The 16531-nt window shown below is 44.4% G+C and overlaps 1 long non-coding RNA gene across 1 annotated transcript; it reads left to right on the top strand.

Moving 5' to 3' along the window:
* The first annotated feature begins 14423 nt into the window (after positions 1–14423).
* LOC138658104 (uncharacterized) lies at positions 14424–15241 on the top strand. Its single transcript, XR_011317346.1, has 2 exons — positions 14424–14558; positions 14977–15241. It is a non-coding gene; the product is annotated as an uncharacterized lncRNA (long non-coding RNA).
* The last annotated feature ends 1290 nt before the right edge of the window (positions 15242–16531 follow it).

Below are 16531 nucleotides of genomic sequence, written 5' to 3' on the forward strand. Positions count from 1 at the left end.
TTTGGGGGTCTAGTTTCCAAAATGGGGTCATTTCTGGGGGATCTCCAATGTTTAGGCACACGGGCTCTCCAAACGTGACATGGTGTCCGCTAATGATTGGAGCTAATTTTCCATTTAAAAAGCCAAATGGCGTGCCATCCCTTCCGAGCCCTGCCGTGCGCCCAAACAGTGGTTTACCCCCACATATGGGGTATCAGCGTACTCAGGACAAACTGGACAACAATATTTGGGGTCCAATTTCTCCTATTATCCTTGGCAAAATAGGAAATTCCAGGCTAAAGAATCATTTTTGAGGAAAGAAAAATTATTTTTTATTTTCATGGCTCTGCGTTATAAACTTCTGTGAAGCACCTGGGGGTTTAAAGTGCTCAATATGCATCTAGATAAGTTCCTTGGGGGGTCTAGTTTCCAAAATGGGGTCACTTGTGGGGGAGCTCCAATGTTTAGGCACACAGGGGCTCTCCAAACGCGACATGGTGTCCGCTAACAATTGGAGCTAATTTTCCATTCAAAAAGTCAAATGGCGCGCCTTCCCTTCCGAGCCCTGCCGAGTGCCCAAACAGTGGTTTACCCCCACATATGAGGTATCGGCGTACTTGGGAGAAATTGCCCAACAAATTTTATGATCCATTTTATCCTACTGCCCATGTGAAAATGAAAAAATTGAGGCGAAAAGAATTTTTTTGTGAAAAAAAAGTACTTTTTCATTTTTACAGATCAATTTGTGAAGCACCTGAGGGTTTAAAGTGCTCACTAGGCATCTAAATAAGTTCCTTGGGGGGTCTAGTTTCCAAAATGGGGTCACTTGTGGGGGAGCGCCAATGTTTAGGTACACAGGAGCTATCCAAACGCGACATGGTGTCCGCTAACGATGGAAATAATTTTTCATTCAAAAAGTCAAATGGCGCTCCTTCCCTTCCGAGCCTTACCATGTGCCCAAACAGTGGTTTACCCCCACATGTGAGGTATTGGTGTACTCAGGAGAAATTGCCCAACACATTTTAGGATCCATTTTATCCTGTTGCCCATGTGAAAATGAAAAAATTGAGGCTAAAAGAATTTTTTTGTGAAAAAAAAGTACTTTTTCATTTTCACGGATCAATTTGTGAAGCACTTGGGGGTTCAAAGTGCTCACTATGCATCTAGATAAGTTCCTTGGGGTGTCTAGTTTCCAAAATGGGGTCACTTGTGGGGGAGCTCCAATTTTTAGGCACACGGGTGCTCTCCAAACGTGACATGGTGTCCGCTAAAGAGTGGAGCCAATTTTTGATTCAAAAAGTCAAATGGCGCTCCTTCCCTTCCAAGCCCTGCCGTGCGCCCAAACAGTGGTTTACCCCCACATATGAGGTGTCAGCGTACTCAGGACAAATTGGACAACAACTTTCGTGGTTCAGTTTCTCCTTTTACCATTGGGAAAATAAAAAAATTGTTGCTAAAACATAATTTTTGTGACTAAAAAGTTAAATGTTAATTTTTTTCCTTCCATGTTGCTTCTGCTGCTGTGAAGCACCTGAAGGGTTAATAAACTTCTTGAATGTGGTTTTTAGTACCTTGAGGGGTGCAGTTTTTAGAATGGTGTCACTTTTGGGTATTTTCAGCCATATAGACCCCTCAAACTGACTTCAAATGTGAGGTGGTCCCTAAAAAAAATGGTTTTGTAAATTTCGTTGTAAAAATGACAAATCGCTGGTCAAATTTTAACCCTTATAACTTCCTAACAAAAAAAAATTTTGTTTCCAAAATTGTGCTGATGTAAAGTAATCATGTGGGAAATGTTATTTATTAACTATTTTGTGTCACATATCTATCTGGTTTAACAGAATAAAAATTCAAAATGTGAAAATTGCGAAATTTTCAAAATTTTCGCCAAATTTCCGTTTTTATCACAAATAAACGCAGAATTTATTGACCTAAATTTACCACTAACATGAAGCCCAATATGTCAGGAAAAAACAATCTCAGAACCGCTCGGATCCGTTGAAGCGTTCCTGAGTTATTACCTCATAAAGGGACACTGGTCAGAATTGCAAAAAACGGCAAGGTCTTTAAGGTCAAAATAGGCTGGGTCATGAAGGGGTTAACCCTTCATGTTAGTGGTAAATTTAGGTCAATTAATTCTGCATTTATTTGTGATAAACACGGAAATTTGGCGAAAATTTTGAAAATTTCGCAATTTTCACATTTTGAATTTTTATTCTGTTAAACCAGAGAGATATGTGACACAAAATAGTTAATAAATAACATTTCCCACATGTTTACTTTACATCAGCACAATTTTGGAAACAAAATTTTTTTTTGTTAGGAAGTTATAAGGGTTAAAATTCGACCAGCGATTTGTCATTTTTACAATGAAATTTACAAAACCATTTTTTTTAGGGACCACCTCACATTTGAAGTCAGTTTGAGGGGTCTATATGGCTGAAAATACCCAAAAGTGACACCATTCTAAAAACTGCACCCCTCAAGGTACTCAAAACCACATTCAAGAAGTTTATTAACCCTTCAGGTGCTTCACAGCAGCAGAAGCAACATGGAAGGAAAAAATGAACATTTAACTTTTTAGTCACAAAAATTATCTTTTAGCAACAATTTTTTTATTTTCCCAATGGTAAAAGGAGAAACTGAACCACGAAAGTTGTTGTCCAATTTGTCCTGAGTACGCTGATACCTCATATGTGGGGGTAAACCACTGTTTTGGCGCACGGCAGGGCTTGGAAGGGAAGGAGCGCCATTTGACTTTTTGAATCAAAAATTGGCTCCACTCTTTAGCGGACACCATGTCACGTTTGGAGAGCCCCCGTGTGCCTAAAAATTGGAGCTCCCCCACAAGTGACCCCATTTTGGAAACTAGACGCCCCAAGGAACTTATCTAGATGCATAGTGAGCACTTTGAACCCCCAGGTGCTTCACAAATTGATCCGTAAAAATGAAAAAGTACTTTTTTTTCACAAAAAAATTCTTTTAGCCTCAATTTTTTCATTTTCACATGGGCAACAGGATAAAATGGATCCTAAAATGTGTTGGGCAATTTCTCCTGAGTACACCAATACCTCACATGTGGAGGTAAACCACTGTTTGGGCACATGGTAAGGCTCGGAAGGGAAGGAGCGCCATTTGACTTTTTGAATGAAAAATTATTTCCATCGTTAGCGGACACCATGTCGCGTTTGGATAGCTCCTGTGTGCCTAAACATTGGCGCTCCCCCACAAGTGACCCCATTTTGGAAACTAGACCCCCCAAGGAACTAATTTAGATGCCTAGTGAGCACTTTAAACCCTCAGGTGCTTCACAAATTGATCTGTAAAAATGAAAAAGTAATTTTTTTTCACAAAAAAATTCTTTTCGCCTCAATTTTTTCATTTTCACATGGGCAGTAGGATAAAATGGATCATAAAATTTGTTGGGCAATTTCTCCCGAGTACGCCGATACCTCATATGTGGGGGTAAACCACTGTTTGGGCACTCGGCAGGGCTCGGAAGAGAAGGCGCGCCATTTGACTTTTTGAATGGAAAATTAGCTCCAATTGTTAGCGGACACCATGTCGCGTTTGGAGAGCCCCTGTGTGCCTAAACATTGGAGCTCCCGCACAAGTGACCCCATTTTGGAAACTAGACCCCCCAAGGAACTTATCTAGATGCATATTGAGCACTTTAAACCTCCAGGTGCTTCACAGAAGTTTATAACGCAGAGCCATGAAAATAAAAAATAATTTTTCTATCCTCAAAAATGATTTTTTAGCCTGGAATTTCCTATTTTGCCAAGGATAATAGGAGAAATTGGACCCCAAGTATTGTTGTCCAGTTTGTCCTGAGTACGCTGATACCCCATATGTGGGGGTAAACCACTGTTTGGGCGCACGGCAGGGCTCGGAAGGGATGGCACGCCATTTGGCTTTTTAAATGGAAAATTAGCTCCAATCATTAGCGGACACCATGTCACGTTTGGAGAGCCCCTGTGTGCCTAAACATTGGAGATCCCCCAGAAATGACACCATTTTAGAAACTAGACCCCCAAAGGAACTAATCTAGATGTGTGGTGAGGACTTTGAACCCCCAAGTGCTTCACAGAAGTTTATAACGCAGAGCCATGAAAAAAAAAAAAAAAATTGTTTTCTCAAAAATGATCTTTTAGCCTGCAATTTTTTATTTTCCCAAGGGTAACAGGAGAAATTTGACCCCAAAAGTTGTTGTCCAGTTTCTCCTGAGTACGCTGATACCCCATATGTGGGGGTAAATCACTGTTTGGGCACATGCCGGGGCTCGGAAGTGAAGTAGTGACGTTTTGAAATGCAGACTTTGATGGAATGCTCTGTGGGCGTCACGTTGCGTTTGCAGAGCCCCTGATGTGGCTTAACAGTAGAAACCCCCCACAAGTGACCCCATTTTGGAAACTAGACCCCCAAAGGAACTTATCTAGATGTGTGGTGAGCACTTTGAACCCCCAAGTGCTTCATAGAAGTTTATAATGCAGAGCCGTGAAAATAATAAATACGTTTTCTTTCCTCAAAAATAATTATTTAGCCCAGAATTTTTTAATTTTCCCAAGGGTAACAGGAGAAATTTGACCCCAATATTTGTTGTCCAGTTTCTCCTGAGTACGGTGATACCCCATGTGTGGGGGTAAACCACTGTTTGGGCACATGCCGGGGCTCGGAATTGAAGTAGTGACGTTTTGAAATGCAGACTTTGATGGAATGCTCTGCGGGCGTCACGTTGCGTTTGCAGAGCCCCTGATGTGCCTAAACAGTAGAAACCCCCCACAAGTGACCCCATTTTGGAAACTAGACCCTGAAAGGAACTTATCTAGATGTGTGGTGAGCACTTTGAACCCCCAAGTGCTTCATAGAAGTTTATAATGCAGAGCCGTGAAAATAATAAATACGTTTTCTTTCCTCAAAAATAATTATTTAGCCCAGAATTTTTTATTTTCCCAAGGGTTACAGGAGAAATTGGACCCCAAAAGTTGTTGTCCAGTTTCTCCTGAGTACGCTGATACCCCATATGTGGGGGTAAACCACTGTTTGGGCACACGTCGGGGCTCAGAAGGGAAGTAGTGACTTTTGCAATGCAGACTTTGATGGAATGGTCTGCGGGTGTCACGTTGCGTTTGCAGAGCCCCTGGTGTGCCTAAACAGTAGAAACCCCCCACAAGTGACCCCATTTTAGAAACTAGACCCCCCAAGGAACTTATCTAGATATGTGGTGAGCACTTTGAACCCCCAAGTGCTTCACAGACGTTTACAACGCAGAGCCGTGAAAATAAAAAATCATTTTTCTTTCCTCAAAAATTATGTTTTAGCAAGCATTTTTTTTAGATTCACAAGGGTAACAGGAGAAATTGGACCCCAGTAATTGTTGCGCAGTTTGTCCTGAGTATGCTGGTACCCCATATGTGGGGGTAAACCACTGTTTGGGCACACGTCAGGGCTCGGAAGTGAGGGAGCACCATTTGACTTTTTGAATACGAGATTGGCTGGAATCAATGGTGGCGCCATGTTGCGTTTGGAGACCCCTGATGTGCCTAAACAGTGGTAACCCCTCAATTCTAACTCCAACACTAACCCCAACACACCCCTAACCCTAATCCCAACTGTAGCCATAATCCTAATCACAACCCTAACCCCAACACACCCCTAACCACAACACTAACCCCAACACACCCCTAACCCTAACCACAACCCTAATTCCAACCCTAACCCTAAGGCTATGTGCCCACGTTGCGGATTCGTGTGAGATATTTCCGCACCATTTTTGAAAAATCTGCGGATAAAAGGCACTGTGTTTTACCTGCGGATTTTCCGCGGATTTCCAGTGTTTTTTGTGCGGATTTCACCTGCGGATTCCTATTGAGGAACAGGTGTAAAACGCTGCGGAATCCGCACAAAGAATTGACATGCTGCGGAAAATACAACGCAGCGTTCCCGCGCGGTATTTTCCGCACCATGGGCACAGCGGATTTGGTTTTTCATATGTTTACATGGTACTGTAAACCTGATGGAACACTGCTGCGAATCCGCAGCCAAATCCGCACCGTGTGCACATAGCCTAATTCTAAAGGTATGTGCACACGCTGCGGAAAACGCTGCGGATCCGCAGCAGTTTCCCATGAGTGTACAGTTCAATGTAAACCTATGGGAAACAAAAATCGCTGTACACATGCTGCGGAAAAACTGCACGGAAACGCAGCGGTTTACATTCCGCAGCATGTCACTTCTTTGTGCGGATTCCGCAGCGGTTTTACAACTGCTCCAATAGAAAATCGCAATTGTAAAACCGCAGTGAAATGCGCAGAAAAAAACGCGGTAAATCCGCCATAAATCCGCAGCGGTTTAGCACTGCGGATTTATCAAATCCGCAGCGGAAAAATCCGCAGAGGACCAGAATACGTGTGCACATTCCTAACCCTAACCCTAGCCCTAACCCTAGCCCTAACCCTACCCCTAACCCTACCCCTAACCCTACCCCTAACCCTACCCCTAACCCTAACCCTACCCCTAACCCTAACCCTACCCCTAACCCTAACCCTATTCTAACATTAGTGGAAAAAAAAAATGTCTTTATTTTTTTATTGTCCCTACCTATGGGGGTGACAAAGGGGGGGGGGGGGGTCATTTATTATTTTTTTTATTTTGATCACTGAGATATAATCTATCTCAGTGATCAAAATGCACTTTGGAACGAATCTGCCGGCCGGCAGATTCGGCGGGCGCACTGCGCATGCGCCCGCCATTTTGGAAGATGGCGGCGCCCGGGAGAAGACGGACGGGACCACGGCTGGATCGGTAAGTATGATAGGGTGGGGGGGGACCACGGGGGGGGATCGGAGCACGGGGGGGGGAATCGGAGCGCGGGAGGGGTGGAACGGAGCACGGGGGGGCTGGAATGGAGCACGGGGGGTGGAACGGAGCACGGGGGGGTGGATCGGAGTGCAGGGGGGGTGATTGGAGCACGGGGGGGTGATTGGAGCACGGGGGGAGCGGACACGAGCACGGGGGGGAGCGGAGCACAGGGCGGAGGGGAGCCGGAGCAGTGTACCGGCCAGATCGGGGGGGGGTGGGGGGGCGATCGGAGGGGTGGGGTGGGGGCACACTAGTATTTCCAGCCATGGCCGATGATATTTCAGCATCGGCCATGGCTGGATTGTAATATTTCACCCGTTATAATGGGTGAAATATTACAAATCGCTCTGATTGGCAGTTTCACTTTCAACAGCCAATCAGAGCGATCGTAGCCACGAGGGGGTGAAGCCACCCCCCCTGGGCTAAACTACCACTCCCCCTGTCCCTGCAGATCGGGTGAAATGGGAGTTAACCCTTTCACCCGATCTGCAGGGACGCGATCTTTCCATGACGCCGCATAGGCGTCATGGGTCGGAATGGCACCGACTTTCATGACGCCTACGTGGCGTCATGGGTCGGGAAGGGGTTAAAGACACAGCGCGCATTTTTCAAAAAGTACTTCTAACCAATGGCGTGTTAGTAATGACTATTTCTGGCCCCTCCGCCGAAGGGAGGGTGCCGGAGCAACAAGTATCCTCTATTGCTAGCTTCCGGTTTCGGCTAGTGTGTGCTGTAGCATCTGAAGTGTTCTGCCTGTGCTCCGCTTACACTGTTTGTCTCCGCAGACTATCAACTACCTATTATCCAGCTATCCTGCACGACGACCGATCTGTCTACGCCAGTTCCGTCACGTCCTGCTATTCAGCCATCTGTACCTCTGGATAACGCCAGTACCACCTGTGTCAGCTCCACGACATCTGTTAACCCTGCTTGTCCATCTGTCCCGCTGGGACAGCTGCCATGTGTCCGGGGTCTAACTGGAGGTAGCAACCGTGTCCCCCTGGCATTCCATTCCGACCCTATACGAGGGGTATTACCATGGGTACCTGGGGCTCACGTGGTCACACCCCCTTTGGAGCCCCCCGAACCATGGTCCCGAGGTTCCACAAAAGTATCAATAAAAAACAAATGTGAACTTCACCATCTGTGCTTCCGCTTCCATTCGTTGATAATGTGTGCAAACTGTAAAGCGCTGCGGAATATGTTAGCGCTATATAAAAATATAAAAATAAATAAATAAATTTGTTACACTGACTTTAATCCAAGGTGTATGAGGAACTGTCGGTCAGCTTCCAGAGCCCAGTGTCCCCCTTGGTTGGGCATGAGCATGATTTCCAAGAGGCCATTTTGTTTGAACTGTCTGAAGGTTTGGGTAACAGAACTGGCAAATTTAGGCACATCCTGTTCCAAAAGGGTTGGTTTTACAGTGGGGGAAATAAGTATTTGATGCCTTGCTGATTTTGTAACTTTGCCCACTGACAAAGACACGAACAGTCTATAATTTTAAGGGAAGGTTAATTTTAATATTGAAAGATAGAATATCAAAAATCAAATCTATAAAATCACATTGTATAAATTATATAAATTTATTTGAATGTTGCAATGAGAAATAAGTATTTGATTCCACTGGCAAACAAAATTAAGGTCTGGAGACTGGCTAGGCCACTCCATGACCTTAACGTGCTTCTTTTGAGCCACTCCTTTGTTGCCTTGGCTGTATGTTTTGGGACATTGTCTTGCTGGAAGACCCAGCCACAACCCATTTTTAATGTCCTGGTGGAGGGAAGGAGGTTGTCACTCAGGATTTTACGGTACATGGCTCCATCCATTCTCCCATTGATGCGGTGGAGTAATCCTGTGCTCTAAGCAGGGAAATACCCCCAAAACAATGTTTCCACCTCTATGCTTTACAGTGGGGACGGTGTTCTTTCGGTCATAGGCAGCATTTCTCTTCCTCCAAATATGGCGAGTTGAGTTAATGCCAAAGACCTCAATTTTTGCAGTTATTCAGTTATAACTGTGGTTATACAGTTGTAGAATAGAAGTTATATTCTTGTTCATAGGGGCAGTATTATAGTAGTTATATTCTTTTACATAGGGTCAGTATTATAGTAGTTATATTCGTGTACATAGGAGCAGTATTATAGTAGTTTCAGTGAGGGAAATAAGTATTTGATCCCTTGCTAATTTTGTAAGGTTGCCCACTGACTGAGACATGAATTGTCTATAATTTTAAGGGTAGGTTTATTTTAACATTGAGAGATAGTATATCAAATATCAAATCCAGAAAATTACTTTGTAGAAATTATATAAATTTATTTGCATTTTGCAGTGAGAAATAAGTATTTGATCCCCTACCAACCATTTAGAGTTCTGGCTCATACAGACCAGTTAGACGCTTCTAATCAACTGGTTACCAGCATTAAAGACAGCTGTCTTACATAGTCACCTTTATAAAAGACTCCTGTCCACAGACTCAATTAATCAGTCAGACTCTAACCTCTACAACATAGGCAAGACCAAAGAGCTTTATAAGGATGTCAGGGACAAGATCATAGACCTGCACAAAGCTGAAATGGGCTACAAAACCATAAGTAAGACGCTGGGTGAGAAGAAGATAACTGTTGGTGCAATAGTAAGAAAATGGAAGAAATACAAAATGACTGTCAATTTCACCTCGTGGTGCATCCTTGATCATGAGGAAGGTGAGAGATCAGCCTAAAACTACACCGGTGGACTTGTAATGATCTCAAGGCAGCTGGGACCACAGTGACCAAGAAAACCATTGGTAACACATTACGCCGTAAAGGTATGAAATCCTGCAGTGCCCACAAGGTCCCCCTGCTCAAGAAGGCACATGTGCAGGCCCATCTGAAGCTTGCCAATGAACACCTGGATGATTCTGTGAGTGATTATGAGAAGGTTCTGTGGTCAGAATGAGACAAAAATTGAGGTCTTTGGCATTAACTCAACTCGCCATGTTTGGAGGAAGAGAAATGCTGCCTTGGACCCAAAGAACACCGTCCCCACTGTCAAGCATGGAGGTGGAAACATTATGTTTTGGGGGTGTTTCTCTGCTAAGGGCACATGACTACTTTATTGCATCAATGGGAGAATAGATGGAGCCATGTACCGTACAATCCTGAGTGACAACCTCCTCCCCTCCGCCAGGACATTAAAAATGGGTCATGGCTGGGTCTTCCAGCAAGACAATGTCCCAAAACATACAGCCAAGGCAACAAAGGAGTGGCTCAAAAAGAAGCACGTTATGGTCATGGAGTGGCCTAGCCAGTTTCCAGACCATAATCCCATAGAAAACGTATGGAGGGAGATGAAGCTCCGAGTTGCCCAGCAACACCCTCAAAATCTTAATGATTTAGAGATGATCTGCTAAGAAGAGTGGACAAAAATTCCTCCTGACATGTGCGCACACCTCATCATCAACTACAAAAAAATCTGACTGTTGTTCTTGCCAATAAGGGTTTTGCCACCAAGTATTAAGTCTTGTTTGCCAGAGGGAACAAATACTTATTTCTCACTGCAAAATGCAAATACATTTATATAGTTTATACCATGTGATTTTCTGGATTTTATTTTTGATATTCTATAACTCAATGTTAAAATTAACCTACCCTTAAAATTATGGACTGTCCATGTCTTTGTCAGTGGGTAAACATACAAAATCAGCAAGGGATCAAATACTTATTACTCCCACTGTATATAAATTCTAACCAAAAAGTGGGTGTTCTATACTGATTTCAGACATCGTCTGGCAGTGTTGGGAGCAGGATGTTAGCAACCTGAAGAATGAGCAGTTATAGTAAAGGATCATTTAAAACAGTGTGAATGAACAAATGTCTTTGTGAGACTAAAGTGTCTTAGAAAATTGCAGTATTTTCAAAGGTACGGAGAAGCTTTTGGCATAGGAACTGGACACCGTCCCTTTAAATGTCTATCATCTTGGTTTGGGGATTGTATCTGTAATAATAACAATCATTTCTTGTTGCTGGAATTCATTTACATCTTTGTAGATCCTGGCGTCGGATGAGGGGAGGCTGAAAGGACGGCCAAAATCTTTGTCTTCATGTCCCAGATCTCGCTGCCAGGTAACATGAGCCAATGACTGATAATTCAATCATTGATCTGAGGCTCAGAAAAAAACAAAATACTCAGCATGCAAAGTCGCCCGAATGTGGACAGAGAAATGGAGATTGAAACAAAATGATAGAAAACCTCAAGTTATAAAGACAGGTTCAGAGAATAGAGTTATTTTCATGTAAAATACAAGTGCACAATTCTCATGTTCTCGAAATCCTGCACTCATACACGGACGCCACATTCACTGCTACGTATAATGGGGTCACACAATTATCATTCCATGGGGTCAGATTCCTTCACTGAAGTCACACTTATTCATCCAAGGTCATCGTATATTGATGTCATTGCTCTCACATTTCCTAGTGTCATACTTCTTGACCTGCTAAGGTCACACAAACATCTATATACAGCTACATATTCATACGGTGTTATCAGTATCATGGATGGCAAGAAGAAAAAAACAAATCAATATTGGAACAAATCAAGCCAGATATGTCACTGGAAGCCAGGATCACCAAGATATGACTTGTGGACACATCATAGGGAGAAAGCGATCACTGGAGCAGGACATCATGGTTGCAAGAATACTGTAGAAGGAACAAGGCGAAGAGGAAGACCAGCGACCCGATGGCTCGATACTGTCAGGATAACGGCAGAGAAGACCCTAGCGACCGACCTAGGCTGCACAAGACCCATCTTCCTACAGAGCGTTCATCCTACAAGTCACCGTGGCTCGAGATCGCGCCAAAGGCTGCTAAAAAAAAACATTTCACGCTGCACTCCATCATGTATAGAACATTGATACTTTACATGTCGGGATGTCTCCCATATTTGTAGTTTTGTTTTGTTTCAGTTCATCTGAATGGAAAAATGTAATAATTTTTCTAAATAGTATTGATTAAAAATCTGCTGTTCTGTGTGTACAGCTCCAGGTGGGGGCAGGAATAAGCGGAGCTCAATGGAAGCCCCCCATGAATGTGCTGGGACATAAGGCTTCTTTTAAATTGGTGGTGCAGAGGGACAGGATTTGTTAAAGGGGGGGGGAGGGGTAAACTAGGGACATTAGGGGCAGGGGCTTTGGGAACAGGGAAAATTAAGAGCTACATCAAATGGTTCGAGTATTGACTTCCTTGATGTGAGGCTAACTAGGGATGCGGCTGACACTATCCAGACTACCATCTTTAGAAAGCCTACTGCCACCAACATGCTCCTTCATGCTTCCTCCTCCCATCCAGCTCACATGGTTCGTTCTGTTCCGGTTGGGCAATTTTTACGGATACGCCGCATTTGTTCCACTAACGTCGAATTTGAGGCACAAGCTGAGGTCCTCAAGTCTCGTTTTCGTGAACGCGGATATAGCAACCGTACTATCAAAAGAGCATACCTTCGCGCTAAACATAGCGACAGAGACATGCTATTGTACGGGAATCAAGTGAGGGGGGATAGATCTGATATCACTAGATTCGTGACTAATTTCAACTCACGGGCGGGAGCCATTCGCACTGCTTTAGAGCGTGCGTGGCCCATCTTGAGGACTGACTCAACATTGGCCAAAATTATACCTGATCGGCCGATGATTACATTCCGCAGGGCAAGGAATATGCGCGATCACTTAGTACGCAGCCACTACACAGGTAATCTATCTAGGACATTTTTAAATGATCCTAGTAATAAACCGAGGAGTGGTTGTCGAACCTGTGGGAAGTGCATAGCTTGCAAAAATATCGTGAGGGAAGATACATTTATAGATTCCACCGGACAGAAAAGTTTTAAAATCAAGAAATACATTACATGTACGTCCAGAAACGTTGTGTATTATGCCTCTTGCCCTTGCCCATTGATTTACATAGGGCTTACGACACGGCAACTCAAAACGAGGGTGCGGGAGCACGTTCGGGGCATTGAGGCAGCGGCACAGGAAACAGAGTGTCATTTACTCAAAACGATAACCCAACACTTCAGGACACATCACAATTGTGACAGCAGTGTTTTGCGTGTCAAGGGTATCGACATGATTGATATGAACATAAGGGGAGGTAACATCTCACAACGGTTGGCACAGCTCGAGACTCGCTGGATATGGACGCTCAATAGCGTCCATCCTCATGGACTTAATGAGACGCTAACTTTTGCGTCGTTTCTGTGATTCTGATTACGGCACAGGAGGTGGTTGGGCGCATGATCGGAGACATCCGTGTCTGTTTTTATTCTTGTTTTTAACTTTGTCTTATTACTTTTCCTAGGTTTATATTTTGTTTGGATATGTCGGATGACACGCTACCTGGACCCAAGTTCCTTCTCATCCACCATATGAAGTTCAATATAAAATGGCTTTTTGGAGTTTGATGCTTCATCTTTCCCTGTTCCTGGTGGTTATATCCAATTGTTCTGCCTGTCTATATATATATATATATATATTTTTTTTTGTTATTTCTGTTTGTTATTTTTCCTTTATTTATTAGTTGTATTATATTATATGTATATGTTGGCAATATGGTATCTTGTGAACTACGGGTTCTCATACGTATATCCGAGCAGATGTGCCTGTGGTTGAGTGCATCTCTAGCCTTAGGGTTGAGACAGGAGTATTTGACCACAATAGTTATTTACATTTTGGTTAGTCATTCAGTCCTATTAGTGGGGTTAGATACGAGCAGCACACTTGCGCTGTCATTAGTCATTTTATCCTTCTCATATGACCTCGTAGGTTATCCTTTTCCTTTTTCCCCCACCCAATTGACGGGCTATGGATTTTTCCTGCTGTCTCTCATCTGCCGCGGCTCTGCCTGCACGCATGCGTGCTGGACGCCGCTGCTTCCAGTGGCTTGCGGCGTCTATATGCTCGGGCGGTTGCCATGGTTGTGGCGGCGCCCTCGCATGACGTCGCCGCTGCTGTGAGGCAGCGGTTGTCACGGCAACGCATGCGTCACTTCCGGCGGATGCCGGCGCTGATTTAGGCATGACCGCACTTTAAGCCAGGCACATCGGCCCTTCCGACACGCCCCCTGACGAAGGAGCCCTCGCTCCGAAACGCGCGTCGGGTCTGACGTGCGGGCCGCACACCGGACGCATGTGTACTCACCACCTCTGACCAGGTAATTTATTGATACAGCATGTGCTGCCTGTTACATGGGTTATACTTGTGATACCCTGGTCGACTCTATGGTGGGATGTGATATAGGTGCAGTAATGGCTGCTATTGTTGTTTGCCACTAGTTATCTCCCCTGGACGTTTATCTCCCACATGCAGCATAAGGGTATGTGCACACGTCAGGTTTTTGTGCAGAATTTTCCTGAGATTTTCCTGAGGAGAAATTGGCACTACTCCCAGGAAATCCGCATGCGTTTTTTGTGCGGTTTTTGTGCGGTTTTTGTGCGTTTTTTGTGCGTTTTTTATGCGGTTTTTACATGCGTTTTTTGTGCGTTTTTTATGCGTTTTTTACAGCAGATAAAGTTGGTTGAAAAAAAACAAAAACCATGAGGTCATTTCCTGGTCCAACCCCTCTTCACCATTTTGCTTCCTTGTTGAATTCAAGATGCCGCACCATCGTCTAACTCCAGAACAGAACTGCCTACTGTTGCATAAGGCACTACTTTTGCTGCACCACTACAGCGAGCTGGTAAGAAAATGTCATTAGATGTCAACACTTTGCGTATTAGGCTGGGTTCACAATGTGTACAGCAGCCAGGTAAACACATACGTTGACGGTCTGCTGCAACGCAAGTGCTGACTTTGGCACATCACTAGCGCAGATGGAGCATCTGCTAGCTCCATCTGCGCTAGCAGTGACAGACCCGGAAACGCTGCAGTCAGAGTCTAGAGGTCCGACTGTCACTCAAATGACGGCACATGGCTAGTGATGTCAGACATAGGAGTCAATGGCGGCGCTAGCGGACTACGTTTCACCGCATTATGCAGCGGTGTTACGAAGTCCGTCAAAAACGGACTGGGGGAACGCAATGTGAACCCAGCCTTGCCAGCTGTATTCCATGTGTTGTACAGTTCCATGTAATAACACATACTTTATTCTCCCATAGGAGCAATCTCGGAGAAGAAGGGATAGCAGACGCCTAACCAGAATCAAGGCCCAAGACTGGACGTGAGATATAACAGCAGAGAACATATGACGGCTGAACCCTATCCACTAATGAACCAGTCTGTATGGCACAGATGCTAACACCTGTGAAAATGTGAGGCGTAATTCCTATCAACCGTCGCCAAATCCCTATCTACCAAGGCCCCTTTTTAATTAATCAAATTGTAAACATTGTTAATAAATACAAAATATTATTTAAACAATAATCGTTTCCATGTTGTTATTGTTTACCGTTGCTTAAATCAGATCCCATTTCCGATCTTCTTATTTTTATGATAATAAGAAATCTGAGTAGTTAAAATAATTTTTTTTTAATAAAGTAAAATAAAAATTAATTACATTAAAGAAACTTTTTTTAATATATATGAACTGACATTTTATAACAAAACTTAAAGGGAACCTGTCACACCGAAAATCACGGGTGAGGTAAGCCCACCGGCATCAGGGGCTTATCTACAGCATTCTGTAATGCTGTAGATAAGCCCCTGATGTTACCTGAAAAAGGAGAAAAAGACATTATATTATAGTCACCCAGGGGCGGTCCCGCTGCTGGTCTGGTCGGATGGGCGTCTCCGATCCGCTGCGGCGTCTCCTATCTTCATTACAAGACGTCCTCTTCTGATCTTCAGCCATGGCTCCGGCGCAGGCGTACTTTGCTCTGCCCTCTTGAGGGCAGAGCAAAGTACTGCAGTGCGCAGGCGCCGGGCCTCTGACCTTTCCGGCGCCTGCGCACTGCAGTACTATCCTCTGCCCTCAACAGGGCAGAGCAAAGTACGCCTGCGACGGAGCCGTGGCTGAAGATCAGAAGAGGACTTCATGGAAAGAAGATAGGAGGCGCCGCAGCGGACCGGAGACGCCAATCTGACCTGACCAGCAGCGAGACCGCCTGTGGTTGAGTATAACATAACGTCTTTTTCTCCTTTTTCTGATAACATCGGGGGCTTATCTACAGCATTACAGAATGCTGTACATAAGCCCCTGATGCCGGTGGGCTTACCTCACCCGTGATTTTCGGGGTGACAGGTTCGCTTTAAAGAACTTTTTAAGATTTGGTCATGAACTCAACGGTTTAACATTCTCTACACTCCCATCTCTACTCAAATAGGATGAGATATCAAATCTCAAAATTGATGATATTCCGGTTGGTAGCCCATATCATTAAATAAGTCTGGTTGGGAGTAGACACTGCTATTGGGCATACTGGAACGATGGCCAGTTGCACTAGGTACAGGTGTATGGCCACTGTACGCATCTACATGGTTGGCCCTGTATGTTGCCGCCTGTCCGTAACGCTGCGATGCAGCAGCTGGTGGTGGTGGTGGTGCTGGAGGCATAATGGGGTTGCTGAAAACATTGAAAATACCCGTCATAACTTGTGGAGCAGGGGGTAGGGTTGGTGTGTCATCAATTGCCATAAACAGACAATTGACAGCTGTCACGAACATTTGCTGCTTGTCCCGTGGCAGTGTTCTAACGCGGTCTGCCAAAAGTGACCC

This window comes from Ranitomeya imitator, chromosome 1, assembly GCF_032444005.1.
Source record: "Ranitomeya imitator isolate aRanImi1 chromosome 1, aRanImi1.pri, whole genome shotgun sequence".
Lineage (NCBI taxonomy): Eukaryota > Metazoa > Chordata > Amphibia > Anura > Dendrobatidae > Ranitomeya > Ranitomeya imitator.